At 42.0% G+C, this 24,127-nt stretch overlaps 1 protein-coding gene and 1 pseudogene across 2 annotated transcripts in view; both read right to left on the bottom strand.

The window, feature by feature from the left end:
* The window catches only part of LOC115119723 (oxysterol-binding protein-related protein 6-like), a 167,217-nt gene extending 157,362 nt beyond the window's left edge, over positions 1–9,855 (bottom strand). For both annotated transcript variants that reach the window (XM_065019435.1, XM_065019433.1), the window contains exon 1: positions 9,586–9,855. The gene's annotated coding sequence lies outside the window, so the exon portion shown is untranslated. The remainder of the gene's footprint in view (positions 1–9,585) is intronic.
* A 4,660-nt stretch (positions 9,856–14,515) lies between these two features.
* LOC115123318 (RNA-binding protein 45-like) lies at positions 14,516–18,777 on the bottom strand (annotated as a pseudogene).
* Positions 18,778–24,127: the final 5,350 nt, after the last annotated feature.

Below are 24,127 nucleotides of genomic sequence, written 5' to 3' on the forward strand. Positions count from 1 at the left end.
TGTTGAACAGCTTCTATTACCATCAGACTGTTGAACAGCTTCTATTACCATCAGACTGTTGAACAGCTTCTATCACCATCAGACTGTTGAACAGCTTCTATTACCATCAGACTGTTGAACAGCTTCTATTACCATCAGACTGTTGAACAGCTTCTATTACCATCAGACTGTTGAAAAGCTTCTATTACCATCAGACTGTTGAAAAGCTTCTATTACCATCAGACTGTTGAAAAGCTTCTATTACCATCAGACTGTTGAACAGCTTCTATTACCAGACCATCGGACTGTTGAACAGCTTCTATTACCATCAGACTGTTGAACAGCTTCTATTACCATCAGACTGTTGAACAGCTTCTATTACCAGGCCATCAGACTGTTGAACAGGTTCTATCACCATCAGACTGTTGAACAGCTTCTATCACCATCAGACTGTTGAACAGCTTCTATTACCATCAGACTGTTGAAAAGCTTCTATTACCATCAGACTGTTGAAAAGCTTCTATTACCATCAGACTGTTGAAAAGCTTCTATTACCATCAGACTGTTGAACAGCTTCTATTACCAGACCATCAGACTGTTGAACAGCTTCTATTACCATCAGACTGTTGAACAGCTTCTATTACCAGACCATCAGACTGTTGAACAGGTTCTATCACCAGGCCATCAGACTGTTGAACAGCTTCTATTACCAGCAGACTGTTGAACAGCTTCTATTACCAGACCATCAGACTGTTGAACAGCTTATTTTACCATCAGACTGTTGAACAGCTTCTATTACCATCAGACTGTTGAACAGCTTCTATTACCATCAGACTGTTGAAAAGCTTCTATTACCATCAGACTGTTGAACAGCTTTTATTACCATCAGACTGTTGAACAGCTTCTATCACCATCAGACTGTTGAACAGCTTCTATTACCAGGCCATCAGACTGTTGAACAGCTTCTATTACCATCAGACTGTTGAACAGCTTCTATCACCATCAGACTGTTGAACAGCTTCTATTACCAGGCCATCAGACTGTTGAACAGCTTCTATCACCACCAGACTGTTGAACAGCTTCTATCACCATCAGACTGTTGAACAGCTTCTATTACCAGGCCATCAGACTGTTGAACAGCTTCTATCACCACCAGACTGTTGAACAGCTTCTATTACCATCAGACTGTTGAACAGCTTCTATTACCATCAGACTGTTGAACCGCTTCTATTACCAGGCCATCAGACTGTTGAACAGCTTCTATCACCATCAGACTGTTGAACAGCTTCTATTACCATCAGACTGTTGAACAGCTTCTATCACCATCAGACTGTTGAACAGCTTCTATCACCATCAGACTGTTGAACAGCTTCTATTACCATCAGACTGTTGAACAGCTTCTATTACCATCAGACTGTTGAACAGCTTCTATTACCATCAGACTGTTGAAAAGCTTCTATTACCATCAGACTGTTGAAAAGCTTCTATTACCATCAGACTGTTGAACAGCTTCTATTACCAGACCATCGGACTGTTGAACAGCTTCTATTACCATCAGACTGTTGAACAGCTTCTATTACCAGACCATCAGACTGTTGAACAGGTTCTATCACCAGGCCATCAGACTGTTGAACAGCTTCTATTACCAGGCCATCAGACTGTTGAACAGCTTCTATTACCAGACCATCAGACTGTTGAACAGCTTCTATTACCAGCAGACTGTTGAACAGCTTCTATTACCACACCATCAGACTGTTGAACAGCTTATTTTACCATCAGACTGTTGAACAGCTTCTATTACCATCAGACTGTTGAACAGCTTCTATTACCAGTCAATCAGACTGTTGAACAGCTTCTATTACCAGCAGACTGTTGAACAGCTTCTATTACCAGACCATCAGACTGTTGAACAGCTTCTATTACCAGCAGACTGTTGAACAGCTTCTATTACCATCAGACTGTTGAACAGCTTCTATTACCATCAGACTGTTGAACAGCTTCTATTACCAGACCATCAGACTGTTGAACAGCTTCTATTACCATCAGACTGTTGAACAGCTTCTATTACCATCAGACTGTTGAACAGCTTCTATCACCATCAGACTGTTGAACAGCTTCTATTACCATCAGACTGTTGAACAGCTTCTATTACCATCAGACTGTTGAACAGCTTCTATTACCATCAGACTGTTGAACAGCTTACATTTAACATTTACATTTAAGTCATTTAGCAGACGCTCTTATCCAGAGCGACTTACAAATTGGTGCATTCACCTTATGACATCCAGTGGAACAGTAGTGCATCTAAATCTTTTAACCATCAGACTGGGATTACTTTATCCTATCCTAGGTATTCATTCTATAACCATCAGACTGTTGAACAGCTTCTATTACCAGACCATCAGACTGTTGAACAGCTTCTATCACCATCAGACTGTTGAACAGCTTCTATTACCAGAACATCAGACTGTTGAACAGCTTCTATTACCATCAGACTGTTGAACAGCTTCTATTACCAGACCATCAGACTGTTGAACAGCTTCTATCACCAGGCCATCAGACCGTTGAACAGCTTCTATTACCAGGCCATCAGACTGTTGAACAGCTTCTATTACCAGGCCATCAGACTGTTGAACAGCTTCTATCACCAGGCCATCAGACTGTTGAACAGCTTCTATCACCATCAGACTGTTGAACAGTTTCTATCACCATCAGACTGTTGAACAGCTTCTATTACCATCAGACTGTTGAACAGCTTCTATCACCATCAGACTGTTGAACAGCTTCTATAACCATCAGACTGTTGAACAGCTTCTATCACCATCAGACTGTTGAACAGCTTCTATTACCATCAGACTGTTGAACAGCTTCTATTATCATCAGACTGTTGAACAGCTTCTATTACCAGACCATCAGACTGTTGAACAGCTTCTATTACCATCAGACTGTTGAACAGCTGCTATTACCATCAGACTGTTGAACAGCTTCTACTACCATCAGACTGTTAAACAGCTTCTATAACCATCAGACTGTTGAACAGCTTCTATTACCAGACCATCAGACTGTTGAACAGCTTCTATTACCAGAACATCAGATTGTTGAACAGCTTCTATTACCAGACCATCAGACTGTTGAACAGCTTCTATTACCATCAGACTGTTGAACAGCTTCTATCACCATCAGACTGTTGAACAGCTTCTATTACCAGGCCATCAGACTGTTGAACAGCTTCTATTACCAGGCCATCAGACTGTTGAACAGCTTCTATTACCAGGCCATCAGACTGTTGAACAGCTTCTATTACCAGGCCATCAGACTGTTGAACAGCTTCTATTACCAGGCCATCAGACTGTTGAACAGCTTCTATCACCATCAGACTGTTGAACAGCTTCTATTACCATCAGACTGTTGAACAGCTTCTATCACCATCAGACTGTTGAACAGCTTCTATTACCATCAGACTGTTAAACAGCTTCTATTACCAGACCATCAGACTGTTGAACAGCTTCTATTACCATCAGACTGTTGAACAGCTTCTATTACCATCAGACTGTTGAACAGCTTCTATTACCATCAGACTGTTGAACAGCTTCTATTACCAGGCCATCAGACTGTTGAACAGCTTCTATCACCAGGCCATCAGACTGTTGAACAGCTTCTATCACCATCAGACTGTTGAACAGTTTCTATCACCATCAGACTGTTGAACAGCTTCTATTACCACCAGACTGTTGAACAGCTTCTATTACCACCAGACTGTTGAACAGCTTCTATCACCACCAGACTGTTGAACAGCTTCTATTACCATCAGACTGTTGAACAGCTTCTACTACCATCAGACTGTTGAACAGCTTCTATTACCAGACCATCAGACTGTTGAACAGCTTCTATTACCAGAACATCAGATTGTTGAACAGCTTCTATTACCATCAGACTGTTGAACAGCTTCTATTACCATCAGACTGTTGAACAGCTTCTATTACCAGACCATCAGACTGTTGAACAGCTTCTATTACCATCAGACTGTTGAACAGCTTCTATTACCAGACCATCAGACTGTTGAACAGGTTCTATCACCAGGCCATCAGACTGTTGAACAGCTTCTATTACCAGGCCATCAGACTGTTGAACAGCTTCTATCACCATCAGACTGTTGAACAGCTTCTATTACCAGACCATCAGACTGTTGAACAGCTTATTTTACCATCAGACTGTTGAACAGCTTCTATTACCATCAGACTGTTGAACAGCTTCTATTACCATCAGACTGTTGAACAGCTTCTATTACCAGACCATCAGACTGTTGAACAGCTTCTATTACCAGCAGACTGTTGAACAGCTTCTATCACCATCAGACTGTTGAACAGTTTCTATCACCATCAGACTGTTGAACAGCTTCTATTACCATCAGACTGTTGAACAGCTTCTATTACCAGACCATCAGACTGTTGAACAGCTTCTATTACCATCAGACTGTTGAACAGCTTCTATCACCATCAGACTGTTGAACAGCTTCTATTACCATCAGACTGTTAAACAGCTTCTATTACCATCAGACTGTTGAACAGCTTCTATCACCATCAGACTGTTAAACAGCTTCTATTACCAGACATTCAGACTGTTGAACAGCTTCTATTACCATCAGACTGTTGAACAGCTTCTATTACCAGACCATCAGACTGTTGAACAGCTTCTATCACCAGGCCATCAGACCGTTGAACAGCTTCTATTACCAGGCCATCAGACTGTTGAACAGCTTCTATTACCAGGCCATCAGACTGTTGAACAGCTTCTATCACCAGGCCATCAGACTGTTGAACAGCTTCTATCACCATCAGACTGTTGAACAGTTTCTATCACCATCAGACTGTTGAACAGCTTCTATTACCATCAGACTGTTGAACAGCTTCTATCACCATCAGACTGTTGAACAGCTTCTATAACCATCAGACTGTTGAACAGCTTCTATCACCATCAGGCTGTTGAACAGCTTCTATTACCATCAGACTGTTAAACAGCTTCTATAACCATCAGACTGTTGATCAGCTTCTATTACCATCAGACTGTTGAACAGCTTCTATTATCATCAGACTGTTGAACAGCTTCTATTACCAGACCATCAGACTGTTGAACAGCTTCTATTACCATCAGACTGTTGAACAGCTTCTATTACCATCAGACTGTTGAACAGCTTCTACTACCATCAGACTGTTAAACAGCTTCTATAACCATCAGACTGTTGAACAGCTTCTATTACCAGAACATCAGATTGTTGAACAGCTTCTATTACCAGACCATCAGACTGTTGAACAGCTTCTATTACCATCAGACTGTTGAACAGCTTCTATCACCATCAGACTGTTGAACAGCTTCTATTACCAGGCCATCAGACTGTTGAACAGCTTCTATTACCAGGCCATCAGACTGTTGAACAGCTTCTATTACCAGGCCATCAGACTGTTGAACAGCTTCTATTACCAGGCCATCAGACTGTTGAACAGCTTCTATTACCAGGCCATCAGACTGTTGAACAGCTTCTATCACCATCAGACTGTTGAACAGCTTCTATCACCATCAGACTGTTGAACAGCTTCTATTACCATCAGACTGTTAAACAGCTTCTATTACCAGACCATCAGACTGTTGAACAGCTTCTATTACCATCAGACTGTTGAACAGCTTCTATTACCATCAGACTGTTGAACAGCTTCTATTACCATCAGACTGTTGAACTGCTTCTATTACCAGGCCATCAGACTGTTGAACAGCTTCTATCACCAGGCCATCAGACTGTTGAACAGCTTCTATCACCATCAGACTGTTGAACAGTTTCTATCACCATCAGACTGTTGAACAGCTTCTATTACCACCAGACTGTTGAACAGCTTCTATTACCACCAGACTGTTGAACAGCTTCTATCACCACCAGACTGTTGAACAGCTTCTATTACCATCAGACTGTTGAACAGCTTCTATCAACCATCAGACTGTTGAACAGCTTCTATAACCATCAGACTGTTGAACAGCTTCTATCACCATCAGACTGTTGAACAGCTTCTATTACCATCAGACTGTTAAACAGCTTCTATAACCATCAGACTGTTGAACAGCTTCTATCACCAGACTGTTGAACAGCTTCTATTACCATCAGACTGTTGAACAGCTTCTATTACCATCAGACTGTTGAACAGCTTCTATAACCATCAGACTGTTGAACAGCTTATATCACCATCAGATTGTTGAACAGCTTCTATCACCGTCAGACTGTTGTTGAGTGGTCCAATGTTATTTACACCATAATTTGCAAATTAATTAATTAAAAATCCTACAATGTGATTTTCTGGATTTTTTAAAAATCATTTTGTCTGTCATAGTTGAAGTGTACCTATGATGAAAATTACAGGCCTCTCTCATCTTTTTAAGTGGGAGAACTGGCACAATTGGTGGCTGACTAAATACTTTTTTGCCCCACTGTACATACTGTACAGAAATATATAAACGCAACATGTAAAGTGTTGGTCCCATGTTTCATAAGCAGACAAGTACCATCATATTTACATATCACTTAATCTATGTGGGGTAAGGGGGTGCTATTGTTTATTTTGTTTAGATGAGGCATATGCCAGGTTCATGTACAATAACACCTAGTCAGTCATCAATATCACAGTGTTATTACCCAGACTGTCAGTCATCATTATCAGTGTTATTGACCAGACTGTCAGTCATCATTATCAGTGTTATTGCCCAGACTGTCAGTCATCATTATCAGAGTGCTATTGCCCAGACTGTCAGTCATCATTATCAGTGTTATTGACCAGACTGTCAGTCATCATTATCACAGTGCTATTGCCCAGACTGTCAGTCATCATTATCAGAGTGTTATTGACCAGACTGTCAGTCATCATTATCACAGTGCTATTGCCCAGACTGTCAGTCATCATTATCAGAGTGTTATTGACCAGACTGTCAGTCATCATTATCACAGTGCTATTGCCCAGACTGTCAGTCATCATTATCAGAGTGTTATTGACCAGACTGTCAGTCATCATTATCACAGTGTTATTGCCCAGACTGTCAGTCATCATTATCACAGTGTTATTGACCAGACTGTCAGTCATCATTATCACAGTGTTATTGACCAGACTGTCAGTCATCATTATCAGTGTTATTGACCAGACTGTCAGTCATCATTATCACAGTGTTAGTGACCAGACTGTCAGTCATCATTATCACAGTGTTATTGACCAGACTGTCAGTCATCATTATCACAGTGCTATTGCCCAGACTGTCAGTCATCATTATCACAGTGTTAGTGACCAGACTGTCAGTCATCATTATCACAGTGTTAGTGACCAGACTGTCAGTCATCATTATCACAGTGTTAGTGACCAGACCGTCAGTCATCATTATCAGTGTTATTGACCAGACTGTCAGTCATCATTATCACAGTGTTAGTGACCAGACTGTCAGTCATCATTGTCAGTGTTATTGACCAGACTGTCCGTCATCATTATCACAGTGTTATTGACCAGACTGTCAGTCATCATTATCACAGTGTTAGTGACCAGACTGTCAGTCATCATTATCACAGTGTTAGTGACCAGACTGTCAGTCATCATTATCACAGTGTTAGTGACCAGACTGTCAGTCATCATTATCACAGTGTTACTGATGGTCTGCTGCTCCAAAGGTGCTGCTGATCACCATTTCTGTTCCATAATTAAGCAGGTGGAAAACAGACCCATGTAGATCACATTACAGGAAGAGAACACAGGGGCTTCATTCCTATCAGGGAACAACTACTGTGTGATATTAACAGGTAATAAGCGCACAGTGATTGGTTGACTGGGAGGGGTGAAGAAGGTGAGATGAACTGAACTACTGGCAATGAGGTTAATACAGATGAGAATCCATTTCGTATGGTATCACTTTCATATGTGATGACAAAAGTATTGCATCCGCTTCCACTGGCACATTGTAACACTGGCACATGAGCAAACAGTCTTACAACACTCACTCAGTTGGACAATAGAACTTAAATGGGAAGGCAATCATGTGATGTGGATGTGCATTGTAACTAGGCCTATACCATCAGTCTGATTTGACAGTGAAAGGCCTGTGGAGCTAAAGGTAGTGCATTGTGAAGGTGTACTACAATAAAACAATACAAAAAGATGACTATTGCACCCTGAATATTGTATTTACAATAGTAGAATGGACTGAACATTTCATTAACGTACAGTCTCGTTAAACCTGACGTTAAACAGGGTCCTTCAGAAGCACAGGCTCTCAGCAAACTACTATAATTGACTAATTAAAAACAGCTCAAGGGTTCCAATTGTGTCACAATTTTTTTAATGAAACAAGTCATCAGAAAGATGAAAAGGTCTCTGTGTTTAATAAGAGAGCTGGTCTAGGATCAGTTTTGCCTTCTAAATCACATGAATGAGAAGGGGGATCTGACACTTGACCATCATGAAATTAAATGAGGACACCTTGAGCAGGTCTCCTCTCCTCAGTCCCCAAAAATGACAATCAATGAATAGTGCAACCAAAGCTTAATCTGTTCAGGGATGTGAATGCCTACACAAAGTTCTGACACACACACTTACCCCACCAGACATGCCACCAGGGGTCTTTTCATAGTCCCCAAATCCACAACAAATTCAAGAGAGCATACAGTATTATATAGAGCCCTAATTGCATGGAACTTCCTTCCATCTCATATTGCTCAAATAAACAGCAAACCTATTATTTTTATAAAGATAAAGCAACACCTCGCGGCACAACGCCTCTCCCCTATTTAACCTAGATAGTGTGTCTGTATGCATTGATATGTAGGCTACATGTGCATTTGAAAAAAAAAATATCTGTATTTGAGCTGTTCTTGTCTATTGATGTTCTGTATTATGTTTCATGTTTTGTGTTGGACCCCAGGAAGTGTAGCTGCTGCTTTTGCAACAGCTAATGGGGATCCTAATAAAATACCAAATACCATGTAGTGACAGGCAGATAATTACAACATTGTGATTGTGAATCCCTCCCTCCAGGCAATGCCCTTTTGGTTAATTCAAGTCTGTGTTTAAACCTCACTGCAATGTCATATTCTGACCTTCGTTGCATCTGGCTAAATTCCCTTATGGGATGGATTCTCATGCAGAATATCGTTGTAGGCTACTGCTCGGTGGGAAAAGGTATTGTACACAGTGCATGACAATCACATGTGAGAAGGTATATAGTGACAGCGTGATGATGCAACTTGTGTAGTCACTCACCAACTCATTTCTTCCTCATATAGACTACTTCACTTAATCGAAAGATAGTTTTTGACATTGTACAACTAAGACAACCATTTGAAATGAAGACATGAAATCATTGTAGTCCATTAGGCACTAGCAAATGCAGCAGAATTACTGTCATCAGTTTCTCAGGTAGGCATTGGTCAGGTGGGGCATAAACAGAAGTAGCCTTCCCTAGTGTCTGAGGATGCCTTGTTAACACTTGACTGGAAAGGCTTTTCTAGAAACAATTTGACTTCAATTACAAAGCGCAGGGCCGCAATTCACATAAAGTACAGTTTGACCAAGTATGGAAAACATAGCTTACCGAGGTTTTATTGTACTGACCATGTCTTGCATTTTTTTGGCGCAGGAAATAAAATGAGACGACTTCCCTATACAACTGAAAAACCCGCGCCCTTCTTGAGACAGATGATAGCTAGAAGGTTCCGCGTTGAAACCCCTTGTGCATATAATAGATGATATAAAAGGTTTTGAACATAGGCAATGAAAAGTAAAAAATAAATAAAAAAAGTACTGTATATATCCGTTTTCTTGAATACAGTGAGACGGATGCTCAATGCTCCTCCCTGCAGCAAGGATGAGTTTTGGAGGGAAGAAATGGCCGGACTGGATCCGCACGCGAGATGGACCAATGGCGCTTTCGCAAACCCAGGCACTGGATTTCTGTCAGCGCAGTAAACAAGTCACGACAAGACTGCTAAAGACATTTCCAAAATGAGAATAATTGGGGTTAGAAAGCTTGTACTAAATTCAAGCCTACTTGAAACGCAGGGACTTTTTTTTTATTTTAGTCTCTTTATGGAAACAAACATAGTGAAACACAGTTTCACGTCAAACGTTATATTTTAGTGATGCTGGCTTAGAACATCTGACGTTCGTTATTATAGGTCCCTGTATGTGACGGTACTATAAATTCTACTCTAGCCAATGAAGTCTAGCGCATATGTAGAGTGACCAATAACTGCAAATGGGATAACTGTTAGAAGCGTTCCCATGTTCGTACTGGGGTTTGTGACGGAGACATTTTACGATTGGGGAAATAGTCTTGTATAATAGCATAGTACGGCCTCTGCCAAAACGGCCTGGATCCTCATGACACAGGTGGTACCGTTTACACTATGGTTTCTGGTTTGAGCTAGAATCTGTGCTCCATTAAACAGTGGTGGTGGTGGGGGGGGTTAAACTGAACTCACTATTGGTAAAAATGTAGAATTTCCATTTGTCCAGGATGAATGAGTCACCTCATTCCACCCCTCTCGTTGTGGAAGAGGATTAAGCAATGCAGCAGTCTCTCCCAATAATTAGACTGCCATCTTGTGGTTGTACTGTTAACCAAAGCCCTCAACTAGGCAAATGCAATTCTGTGGAATTTGTGACAAGCAAGTTTTATAGCCTGAACATATAAAAGTTTGTTTAGTGCCTACTCAATCACTTTTTATAGCTACTGTTTACAGGCCTCCTGGGCCATATACAGCGTTCCTCATTGAGTTCCCTGAATTCCTATCGGACCTTGTAGTCATAGCAGATAATATTCAAACTTTTGGTGACTTTAATATTCACATGGAAAAGTCCACAAACCCACTCCAAAAGGCTTTCGGAGCAATCATCGACTCAGTGGGTTTTGTCCAACATGTCTCTGTACCTACTCACCGCCACAGTCATACTCTGGACCTAGTTTTGTCCCATGGAATAAATGTTGTGGATCTTAATGTTTTTCCTCATAATCCTGGACAATCGGACCACCATTTTATTATGTTTGCAATTGCAACAAATAATCTGCTTAGACCCCAACCAAGGAACATCAAAAGTCGTGCTATAAATTCACAGACCACACAAAGATTCCTTGATGCCCTTCCAGACTCCCTTTGTCTACCCAAGGACGTCAGAGGACAAAAATCCGTTAACCACCTAACTGAGGAACTCAATTTAACCTTGCACAATACCCTAGATGCAGTTGCACCCCTAAAAACAAAACAAAATTCTCATAAGAAACTAGCTCCCTGGTATACAGAAAATACCCGAGCTCTGAATCAAGCTTCCAGAAAAATGGAACGGAAATGGCGCCACACCAAATTGGAAGTCTTCCGACTAGCTTGGAAAGAAAGTACCGTGCAGTATTGAAGAGCCCTCACTGCTGCTCCACCAAACTGGAAGTCTTCCGACTAGCTTGGAAAGACAGTACCGTGCAGTATCGAAGAGCCCTCACTGCTGCTCCACCAAACTGGAAGTCTTCCGACTAGCTTGGAAAGAAAGTACCGTGCAGTATTGAAGAGCCCTCACTGCTGCTCGATCATCCTATTTTTGCAACTTAATTGAGGAAAATAAGAACAATCCTAAATTTATTTTTGATACTGTCGCAAAGCTAACTAAAAAGCAGCATTCCCCAAGAGAGAATGTCTTTCACTTCAGCGGTAATAAATTCATGAACTTCTTTGAGGAAAAAATCATGATTATTAGAAAGCAAACTACGGACTCCTCTTTAAATCTGCGTATTCCTTCAAAGCTCAGTTGTCCTGAGTCTACACAACTCTGCAAGGACCTAGGATCAAGAAACACTCAAGTGTTTTAGTACTATATCTCTTGATACAATGATGAAAATAATCATGGCCTCTAAACCTTCAAGCTGCATACTGGACCCTATTCCAACTAAACTACTGAAAGAGCTGCTTCCTGTGCTTGGTCCTCCTATGTTGAACATAATAAACGGCTCTCTATCCACCGGATGTGTACCAAACTCACTAAAAGTGGCAGTAATAAAGCCTCTCTAGAAAAAGCCCAACCTTGACCCAGAAAATATAAAAAACTATCGGCCTATATCGACCCCATCATAGCACTGAGACTGCACTTGTGAAGGTGGTAAATGACCTTTTAATGGCATCAGACCGAGGCTCTGCATCTGTCTTCGTGCTCCTAGACCTTAGTGCTGCTTTTGATACCATCGGTCACCACATTCTTTTGGAGAGATTGGAAACTCAAATTGGTCTTCACAGACAAGTTCTGGCCTGGTTTAGATCTTATCTGTTGGAAAGATATCAGTTTGTCTTTGTGAATGGTTTGTCCTCTGACAAATCAACTGTAAATTTCGGTGTTCCTCAAGGTTCCGTTTTAGGACTACTATTGTTTTCACTATATATTTTACCTCTTGGTGATGTCATTCGAAAACTTAATGTTAACTTTCACTGCTATGCGGACGACACACAGCTGTACATTTCAATGAAACATGGTGAAGCCCCAAAATTGCCCTCGCTAGAAGCCTGTGTTTAAGACATTAGAAACTAACCTAACCTACCTACAACCTTACCTAACCAACAAAGCATTACATGGGCTTGCTCCTACCCATCTCTCTGATTTGGTCCTGCTGTACATACCTACACGTACGCTACGGTCACAAGACGCAGGCCTCCTAATTGTCCCTAGAATTTCTAAGCAAACAGCTAGAGGCAGGGCTTTCTCCTATAAAGCTAAATTTTTATGGAATGGTCTGCCTACCCATGTGAGAGATGCAAATTCGGTCTCAACCTTTAAGTCTTTACTGAAGACTCATCTCTTCAGTGGGTCATATGATTGAGTGTAGTCTGGCCCAGGAGTGGGAAGGTGAACGGAAAGGCTCTGGAGCAACGAACCGTCCTTGCTGTCTCTGCCTGGCCGGTTCCCCGCTTTCCACTGGGATTCTCTGCCTCTAACCCTATTAGAGGGGCTGAGTCACTGGCTTACTGGTGCTCTTTCATGCCGTCCCTAGGAGGGGTGCGTCACTTGAGTGGGTTGAGTCACTGATGTGATCTTCCTGTCTGGGTTTGTGGGCTATACTCGGCCTTGTCTCAGGATGGTAAGTTGGTGGTTGAAGGTATCCCTCTCGTGGTGTGGGGGCTGTGCTTTGGCTGTTTGGCCCTGTCCGGGGTGTCCTCGGATTGGGCCAGTGTCTCCTGACCCCTCCTGTCTCAGCCTCCAGTATTTATGCTGCAGCAGTTTATGTGTCAGGGGCTAGGGTCAGTTTGTTATATCTGGAGTACTTCTCCTGTCTTATCCGGTGTCCTGTGTGAATTTAGGTATGCTCTCTCTAATTCTCTTTCTCTCAGAGGACCTGAGCCCTAGGACCATGCCTCAGGACTACCTGGCATGATGACTCCTTGCTGTCCCCAGTCCACCTGGCCGTGCTGCTGCTCCAGTTTCTGTTCTGCCTGTGATTATTATTTGACCATGCTGGTAATTTATGAACATTTGAACACCTTGGCCATGTTCTGTTATAATCTCCACCGGCACAGCCAGAAGAGGACTGGCCACCCCACATAGCCTTGTTCCTCTAGGTTTCTTCCTAGGTTTTGGCCTTTCTAGGGAGTTTTCCTAGCAACCGTGCTTCTACACCTGCATTGCTTGCTGTTTGGGCTTTTAGGCTGGGTTTCTGTCCAGCACTTTGAGATATCAGCTGATGTACAGAGGGCTATATAAATCAATTTGATTTGGTGACCATCCTAAATGTATCTACAACCAGCCACCACCATTACTACTGCAAACTAATATTATATAAACATTTTTCAAAACCATAGATACTCTTAAAACTTTAACCACAAAAATACTTAAGAGAAAGCAATTACCATCAATTGTACTTCATGTGCAATTACCATCTAGTTTATGTTCACTTCGCCAATATTCAACGCCGTCTCTATTACAGTAGGTGCCGCTGTTCAACAGCAAAGCACAGAGTATTTGCTAGTTGACACCATGGGGCATATATACTAGTTATCAGTGTAGTAACTCAGGTGATTTATCATTAATATATGACTCTGGCACAGTATATATATATAATACACACACACAGATTTCACCCCTCACCGGTCAAACTAAAAGCATCTCACCTGCATTGCTTGCTGTTTGGGGTTTTAGGCTGGGTTTCTGTACAGCACTTTGAGATATCAGCTGATGTACGAAGGGCTATATCAATTTGATTTGATCTCCGTTTTATATCTGAAGTCTGAACGTTGCTTTCCTGGTTCCATTTTAGACCCCACCCAACCCTAGCTGGTCCTTAATGTATTATTAATGTATTTTTACCCCAACTCAGTCTTTCCAGCAACATTCTGAATTTGCGGCCCAGTTATGCCCTTCAGCACACTGGAAACAACAAGTAGGCTGCATTAAGAAAATATAAAACTTGGATATAACACAACAAATCTAGTCTGCTAATAACATTGAGGAAAAACCTACAATATTTGACAAAAATAAATTCACACACAAAATGCATTGGGTGTTTTTTTTATTGAGAACATATTAGGACCAATGCAGATTCAAACTATTCCGTAACATCAAAATATCAATCTTGAGGAGAAAAGGACCACCACTGTCATCACCTTCAGCGTTAGTACAAAGAAACATCAAAGTAAGGTACAGAGATCACTGTCCGTAGTGTGGTCGTAATTTGGTCCTGTCATCATTTATGTCGGTTCAGTCATGTTGGAGGTCATGTCACTTAGGTCATCTCTGTAGGAACAAAAACATCAGCACTTTAAATATGCATTAAACTGTGTTGGTCTCTCCTAATGTGTTGCCCAGAGTCAGGTTAAGAAAAAAAAGGTATATTGTTTAGTCCTGCTATGTACTTACCTTATGTCTGCTGGTAACGCAACATACGGCTCTGGTAATTCAAGTATGTATAAAGAAAAAAACAGCTGGTGGACACTCGCTGTCATTGATCGCTACAGAATTTAGTCTTAACCCTTGGAGACACTTACCTTGTTCTGTGTCCCCTTAATAGGTGCGTTGACGCTTGTGCGACTCCTCTTTGGGCGGGTCAGCCCGCATCACCTTCATTTTAACGCCATTCACCATTTGACCATGTAGGGTCGCCATGGCATCATCAGCACTCTTTCTCTCTGCGTACTTCATGTAGCCCACATTCCGTCCAGGCACAAGGAAAACCTCAACCAGAGAGCCAAAACGGCTGTAGAAACAGAGAGAGAGGGGAATAAGTGATCGGCAGGAATTTTGACCTCCCCCCAATCATCAATACTCACAAGATCGCAACTATCCCTCTAGCCCAACTATCCCTCTAGCCCAAAGTTAAAAAGGGAATTGCACAGTACAGAAAACCTTATAAACAATTAAAAGTATTTTATAAACAGTTGTTAGTTTATTAAAGAGTTTATCAGTAATAAGTCTTAATAAACAGTGTATTAATGAAAATAATGGCAAGTATCTCATACCAGAACACATCTTCAAGCACATCCATGGGCAGAGGCAAAGGTTTGAAGACCACAAATAGGCGTTCTTTCACCCGGCTGTCGGAGGGGGCCAACTTCTGGAGAGGTGGGAGTGCAACATCTGTCTGTACCCGGGGGCTCTGAGGAACAGCGGGTGATGGGTAGCCCTGACAACGACATATCATAAAGTTTGTTAGGAGGTTCAATCATCATGTAGTAGTTTTTTTATTTTTAAATCTTGGTTAGCTCTAGAAAGTACTAGAAAAGGCCTCGTTCCCTCAAAGTTAACCAAGTCAGTAACTTACAGTACTCGTCTTCCTAAGTGGTGGTGGGCCAGTAGGAGCATTGCACACGATAGACATCATCTGGGCTGCTACCAGCTGCATGGCCATCCTTCCCACGGGGCTGGAGACAACAAGAGGGTAAATAAGGACCAAACAATAACGACCTACCAACAACAACAACCTACCACACCCACAATAACATCTACTAAACAGTTGTATGTGACAAATAAAATTAGATTTGATGTACAATACCATGAAGTTACATTTCATCCTACCTTCTTCTGTCCTGCCCATCATCAATGTGAGTGACTACTAGCCGGTTCCCGGGTGGGTACTCAAAGCCATCCAGTTTGTTTTTCGCATAGACAGCTGATCCAAGGTTGTTGTAGCGAATCATAGCTTGCCCTGAAAGGGTAAAAAACACACACAAAAAACACTACTAGCCACCAATTCCTATGCAATACATCAGGTGTTGCGTCTGGGGGAGTAACTGTGTGTTTTGTGGCTACCTGTGCTGAAACCATATGAATCCTGCTGCATCTCGCAATAATCCATCCCCGGGATCAGGTCAAAGAGGCTATAGACTTGATCTTGTGTGATGCTGCCTATGATGACATCATTAAGCACCTGGTGATGATGTCTGTGCCCCGCATGTCTCCCCTGGTATGAAAACCAGAGTCCACTTCAATGGGAGGAAATAGAATGGTTTAGAATTTGCGGAAAAACAATCATGGTCTGAAGAAATTGTAGGTCTAATCACACCAATGGCAGGTACATACCAAATGGATAGGAAGTCATTCCTGGGTCACCCTGGACATGCTCTGCTCTGGCAGGGCTGAAGTAGTCGTTGTCTGGAGCTGGCGTTTTGTTCCTCGGCTCTGCAAGAATGGCCCTATATGCTGTTGTAAACAAAAACGACACAAACATGAATTACTAGATTGATAGTTTGGGTTTTCCCAGACATGTGATATGAATAAAAAAAAGAGACAACTTACTCTTCTCACAGTTCTCTATGGCGGTGGCTGCCTGTGAGGGTTTGTGGTATCTCACATACCCCAGGCCCTTACTTTCTCCTGTGGTTTTATTCTTTACGATGATGCAATACTCAATGTCACCATATTCCTGTGAGAACAAATGAGTGATAAGCATAGGCAATTCCAATACGGTTTGTCAGCCAAATACAACATGATCGAGGGTGATGAACTACCTTGAATGTTTCTTTCAAGTCGTCCTCTGTAAAGGTTTTGGGAATCATCACAAATATTCTGGTGAGCTCCTCATCCTCCACGTCTCGGTGGCTTCCGGAGGACCTCGCCTGGGCAATAAACACCTGGCAGAAGAGATAACTTAGCACGGTTAATAAATATATAAAAAAATACACACACACACACACCAAACCTGACAGAAGAGAAAGAACCTACGCCGACAGGTGAGGTAAAGGCTTACTAGCCGCACCCCAATGATCAGGAAAATGACTGAGATTACTCTGGCCCAGTGAGAGTATGATTCATGCCTTTTGTCCAATCCGTTTGCAGTATAAGACTGGTATCTAGAAGTGGACTTGTGTGTCTGTCTTCCTCCCAGAGGGAGAGAGCACTAGGCATTACGAGCAGTCTCATGCTGTGATCTCCAGAGCAGAGTGCTGCTGAAAGGGGGAATCCCCGGTGTCTGTCATGCACACGATGTGGTGCAACGCAGACAAGGTTTCGAGCGCCAGACTGAGGAGACCAAGTCGGTCCTTCTGGTTGCACTTGGTATTTTGTCTTTGGAAAAAAAAAACGTTAGATTGAGAGTTGTGCCTGTTGTCAGAGGGCTGGACTCATCATGGATATAACCTGTTTAAACATATTTTAGTAAATACTTTTAACACCTATTTTTCACTCATGTCTACACCTTTTGTATTCGGCACGTGACACATACAAATATTTTATTTGACAGCATCCACCATTTTAAAGTAGTCAACTGGGTGGGGATTCTTATGAGTTGGGAGCAATTCGCCAATGAAGAAGAAAATAGAGTACCTTAAAACAAATACTGCCTCAATGGCGCTGCCCATACCGTCACAGATGCTATATAAACGGCACAGATACAAAAAGGAGTCCTCCATCTCCATGGCCTGCTCACACGCTTATCTGCCCTCATTGGCTAGAATGGTCCCAACTGACCCTCCCCCACCCCCATCTTAAAAGACATGCAGTTCCAATAGTGGCAAATCGATATCTTGTTAATATAATAGACCATCTGTAATCTGTCTAGGGATAAGATGCTGGTGCAATTTCTTACCCCATCCCATGTCACTTTTTTGGTCAACAAAATGTGCACGGCACTTTTCGAACTTCGAAAGGCAGCCATACGTAAGGCCCAACTCCTTCACCCAGCATGATACTACACAAATCCGCCGGGAAACCAAATGAAGAAGCACTAGCTACAATAAGTGTTAATAACATGAGCAAAGTCACTGAAGCCAGAGTACATACCTTGATTGGTTTGGTTCCTTCGACCAAGCATTTTCCATGCATTTCTTCCATAGCCGTACATGCCTCGGACGATTTGGTAAATTTCACAAAGGACACTCCTTTTGACTCCTTTGTCTGTTTGTCTTTGACTACCCAAACATCCTGAATTTCTCCAAAAGAGCAAACTGCTCCCGGATCATGTCCTCGGTGATGGACTTACTTGTAACTAGAAACAAGCGACTATTTGGGGATCATCGAGATCCGTCGACGGCCTAAATGCATCCTCCATTTTACCACCCTGAAAACTATCTCGCTAAGCTAACGTTAGCTAACAAGAGACACACACACACTTGCGAAGTGGAGTCGACGATGATCCGTAAACAGTTATCGATAGTTTAAAGGTTTCACTTGTTCTGTCTAGCACCGTTTAAATTAAATTTAAAAAACAATTAATAGTATATTTTCTGTAGCGAGTGATGTTACGTTTGATACTGAAACTCCGAGAAATGCGTCGAAATTGCGGCAACGTACAAACGCCTGTCTCTCCTTTTCCGGAAGAAACACGTGATCAATGACGTCCAAAGATTCGTTTCGTCGAACAACCACCTGATTGGTTAGGTGTAGAGAGATAAATAGTAATGGCGTCTTTTTGTAGGCACTAACTCCGCTATGAAATCGTTGGACCACTATGGAGAAAATGAATTACATTCTGGTAGTTTTTGTTTGTTTGTTGCATAAACACAGATTTAGGAGATCTTATACGTTCTGTTATATGAGATAATCTTAATCAGCTAACGTCACATTTTGTGAATGTTGAAGAATTTATGTTATTAAAAAAAGTACATAAACCACAAAAAGGCTTCATAATTCATAAAGGTCATGTTATCTGACTGCTATTATCTTATAGAACAAAACGTAAGATCTCCTAAACCTTAATTCCAAAAGCCTATTTAGACATACTTTTTTTCACATAGGGGTGGCTGAACGAACCAGAGGTTCTGGCTTTAGGGCTACAAGCAAGCGCTTCCTTCTTCTTCTTTTGAGTTTAACGGAGTTTGGCATCCGATATGTTGCAATACAGCCCCCAACTGGACTATACTATAAATTTATTACACTTTCAAATCAAATAAAAATGTATTGGTCACATACACATGTTTAGCAGATGTTAATTGCGGGTGTTGCGAAATGCTTGTGTTGTAGCGAAATGCTTTGTGGTCCATAAAGTAAAACATTAAAATACATTTTTAAAAACCTTCCAACTAACCCTACAGTCGTTAAAAACCAACTACCCCAATCCATTAATATGACCCTATCTGCTCCCACACCTTGCCAATGTCCTGGGAGGAAGGGATATCACCACACAACACACCCTATAACTCTTCTGAAGTCAAATCTCGTACGCCCAAATACTTCTCTGCAGCTGCCACCACAACATCTATTTCTGTGATTTACGTTACATTTCTGCGGTACAGTTGATAACCATTGCACATAAACGCTAAGAAGCCAACCTTACTGAAGCATTTATCACTCGTTGGCCTATCCCTCTGTGCTGGCACATTGTCCTGGTCACCATCGTCCTGGTCACCTCAGAAAACTTCTCAGAGCGCCAATATTTGGAGAGCATGAGCAGTGGCCACACACAGGAGAAAAAACAAACTCAACTCTGTTCTACTGTTCTTGGTGATTTTCTTGGCCTTTCTGTGACACTGGGTAATGTAGATGTCCGGGAAGGCAGGCGTTGGGCAGACCCCACCACCCTCTCAAGAGCATTGCGGTTGTGGACGTTGCAATTGCTGTACCAGGTGGTGATACAGCCCGACAGGATGCTCTCAATGGTGCATCTGTAGAAGTTTGTAAGGGTCTTAAGGGGCCAAACTGAATTTCTTCAACCTCCTGCCTTGTAGGGTTGTCACGATACCAATATTTGCAAAACTACGATAACAGATTTTCCATGGTAAAAAAATATAACACGAATTAGACTAAACTATGGTCCTATAAAAACCTACTTATGTAAAATGTTGTGTGTTAAAGCTTCTAAAATAAACAAATGTGACAACATAATGCTGTTTGTTTAAAAACAAATGTTCCTCAAGATATTAAATATTTTGTTTCCTTGCCACGATACTTCCGAGTATTGCGATACTGGTATTGTAGCAAACCCAAAACTTTTTCACCACACCCTCTGTGTGAGGGACCGTTTCAGGTCATCAGTGATGTGCACGCCGAGGATCTTGAAACTTTTGACACTCTTCACTACAGGCCCTTCGATGTGGATGGGTGCGTACCAGTGGAGGCTCCTCAGAGGAGGAAAATTGTAAAACATTTGAAAAAGTTATCCCTTTTAGATAAAACTATACTAAATATAATCACGTCACCAAATAACTGAAAACACATTTCGCAATGAAGGTCTACAGTAGCCTCACCAGCACTTTGTAGGGTAGCACCATGGTGTTGCCGGAGTACAGCTAGTTTCCGTCCTCCTCTGGCAACATTGACTTCAATACAAAACCTAGGAGGCTCATGGTTCTCACTCCTTTCCATAGACATACACGGTAATTATGACAACTTCCGGAGGACGTCCTCCCGTCTATCAGAGCCCTTGCAGCATGAACTGACATGCTGTCCACTCAATCAAAGGATCAGATAATTAATCTAGTACTGAAAGCATAAGCTACAGCTAGCTAGGACTGCAGTGTATAAAATGTGGTGAGTAGTTGACTCAAAAAAAATAAACCTGAGAGGGTGGTACCGCTTGTGACAATATTCCATGTAACCGCTCTGCCGCGTCCACAATGATTTCGATCTTCCTGGACCTTCTCTCCACCTTGGCAGTGCCATTAATCCCCATAGCGATAAAGCCCACAAAGTCCACCTTCTTAACCTTTAAAATGTCAGGATTCTACTGGTGAAATGCAACCCCTACAGCCTGCAGTGAAGGTCTATCCACCACCATGGACTCTTCAGGTGCACCATTCAAACCCTCAACCCTTTTAACAGCCGCTGTATATGATGAAATGCTCTGTACAACCCTGACTTTGGCCACCTCATTCTCTTTCCCCCTTGTGGGGCATTTGAAAGAAGTGGCTTCATGGTTCCCACCACAATTGCAACATGTCATTATTTTCATCACTTTTATACTTGATATCATTGGCCACTTTAATAAATGGAACACTAGTTACTTTAATAATGAGACAATAAGAATGTTTACATATCTCACATTAATCATCTCATATGTATATACTGTATACCCTATCCTTCAATATCTATTCTTTACTATCTATTGCATCTTAGCCGTTCTGTCACTGCTTATCCATATATTTTATACTTATATATTACATTTAACATTTAAGTCATTTAGCAGACGCTCTTATCCAGAGCGACTTACAAATTGGTGCTTTCACCTTATGACATCCAGTGGAACAGCCACTTTACAATAGTGCATCTAGGTCTTTTAAGGGGGGAAGGGGAGAAGGATTACTTTATCCTATCCTAGGTATTCCTTAAAGAGGTGGGGTTTCAGGTGTCTCCGGAAGGTGGTGATTGACTCCGCTGTCCTGGCGTCGTGAGGGAGTTTGTTCCACCATTGGGGGGCCAGAGCAGCGAACAGTTTTGACTGGGCTGAGCGGGAACTGTACTTCCTCAGTGGTAGGGAGGCGAGCAGGCCAGAGGTGGATGAACGCAGTGCCCTTGTTTGGGTGTAGGGCCTGATCAGAGCCTGGAGGTAGTGAGGTGCCGTTCCCCTCACAGCTCCGTAGGCAAGCACCATGGTCTTGTAGCGGATGCGAGCTTCAACTGGAAGCCAGTGGAGAGAGCGGAGGAGCGGGGTGACGTGAGAGAACTTGGGAAGGTTGAACACCAGACGGGCTGCGGCGTTCTGGATGAGTTGTAGGGGTTTAATGGCACAGGCAGGGAGCCCAGCCAACAGCGAGTTGCAGTAATCCAGACGGGAGATGACAAGTGCCTGGATTAGGACCCAGGCACTTGCCATTCCTTTACTAGATTGTGTGTATTAGGTTTTGTTGTGGAATTTGTTAGATATTAAATTTAGTTGTGAAATTGTTAAATATTACCTGTTAGATACTGCTGCACTGTCAGATCTAGAAGCATAAGCATTTCACTACACTCGCAATAACATCTGCTAACCATGTGTATGTGACCAATAAAATTTGATTTGATTTGGATTTTTTTCTACTTCTACGGATCAGAAGAAACGTGTGTTGTGTCTCACACGATTTTATAAGTTTGAAGTGTCGTGTGTGTCTCTTAGGAACAGGGCACCCCTCAAGGGGCTTATATCTGGCGTCTTGTGGGAAGTGGATGTTGAAGAGATTTAAAAATATTCCTGGAGTGATTGATGCATGTCAGATGAATCACGTGGTTAAAGAAGACAAATTGAAGAGTCTATCTGTTCTTTAGAGTCAGAGAATTTATCCCAAGACCAATGCAGTGTGATCATTGTAAAGCTTTTGGTCATGTTTCAAGTGTTTGCAGAAGGGAGAAGCCGAGATGTCCAAGTAGTGGAAAATATCACATTATACAGTGCCTTGCAGAAAGTATTCGGCCCCTTGAACTTTGCGACCTTTTGCCACATTTCAGGCTTCAAACATAAAGATATAAAACTGTATTTTTTGTGAAGAATCAACAACAAGTGGGACACAATCATGAAGTGGAACGACATTTATTGGATATTTCAAACTTTTTAACAAATCAAAAACTGAAATATTGGGCGTGCAAAATTATTCAGCCCCTTTACTTTCAGTGCAGCAAACTCTCTCCAGAAGTTCAGTGAGGATCTCTGAATGATCCAATGTTGACCTAAATGACTAATGATGATAAATACAATCCACCTGTGTGTAATCAAGTCTCCGTATGAATGCACCTGCACTGTGATAGTCTCAGAGGTCCGTTAAAAGTGCAGAGAGCATCATGAAGAACAAGGAACACACCAGGCAGGTCCGAGATACTGTTGTGAAGAAGTTTAAAGCCGGATTTGGATACAAAAAGATTTCCCAAGCTTTAAACATCCCAAGGAGCACTGTGCAAGCGATAATATTGAAATGGAAGGAGTATCAGACCACTGCAAATCTACCAAGACCTGGCCGTCCCTCTAAACTTTCAGCTCATACAAGGAGAAGACTGATCAGAGATGCAGCCAAGAGGCCCATGATCACTCTGGATGAACTGCAGAGATCTACAGCTGAGGTGGGAGACTCTGTCCATAGGACAACAATCAGTCGTATATTGCACAAATCTGGCCTTTATGGAGGAGTGGCAAGAAGAAAGCCATTTCTTAAAGATATCCATAAAAAGTGTCGTTTAAAGTTTGCCACAAGCCACCTGGGAGACACACCAAACATGTGGAAGAAGGTGCTCTGGTCAGATGAAACCAAAATTGAACTTTTTGGCAACAATGCCAAACGTTATGTTTGGCGTAAAAGCAACACAGCTCATCACGCTGAACACACCATCCCCACTGTCAAACATGGTGGTGGCAGCATCATGGTTTGGGCCTGCTTTTCTTCAGCAGGGACAGGGAAGATGGTTAAAATTGATGGGAAGATGGATGGAGCCAAATACAGGACCATTCTGGAAGAAAACCTGATGGAGTCTGCAAAAAGACCTGAGACTGGGACGGAGATTTGTCTTCCAACAAGACAATGATCCAAAACATAAAGCAAAATCTACAATGGAATGGTTCAAAAATAAACATATCCAGGTGTTAGAATGGCCAAGTCAAAGTCCAGACCTGAATCCAATCGAGAATCTGTGGAAAGAACTGAAAACTGCTGTTCACAAATGCTCTCCATCCAACCTCACTGAGCTCGAGCTGTTTTGCAAGGAGGAATGGGAAAAAATGTCAGTCTCTCGATGTGCAAAACTGATAGAGACATACCCCAAGCGACTTACAGCTG

This window comes from Oncorhynchus nerka, linkage group LG1 (genome assembly GCF_034236695.1).
Source record: "Oncorhynchus nerka isolate Pitt River linkage group LG1, Oner_Uvic_2.0, whole genome shotgun sequence".
Taxonomy (NCBI): Eukaryota; Metazoa; Chordata; class Actinopteri; order Salmoniformes; family Salmonidae; genus Oncorhynchus; species Oncorhynchus nerka.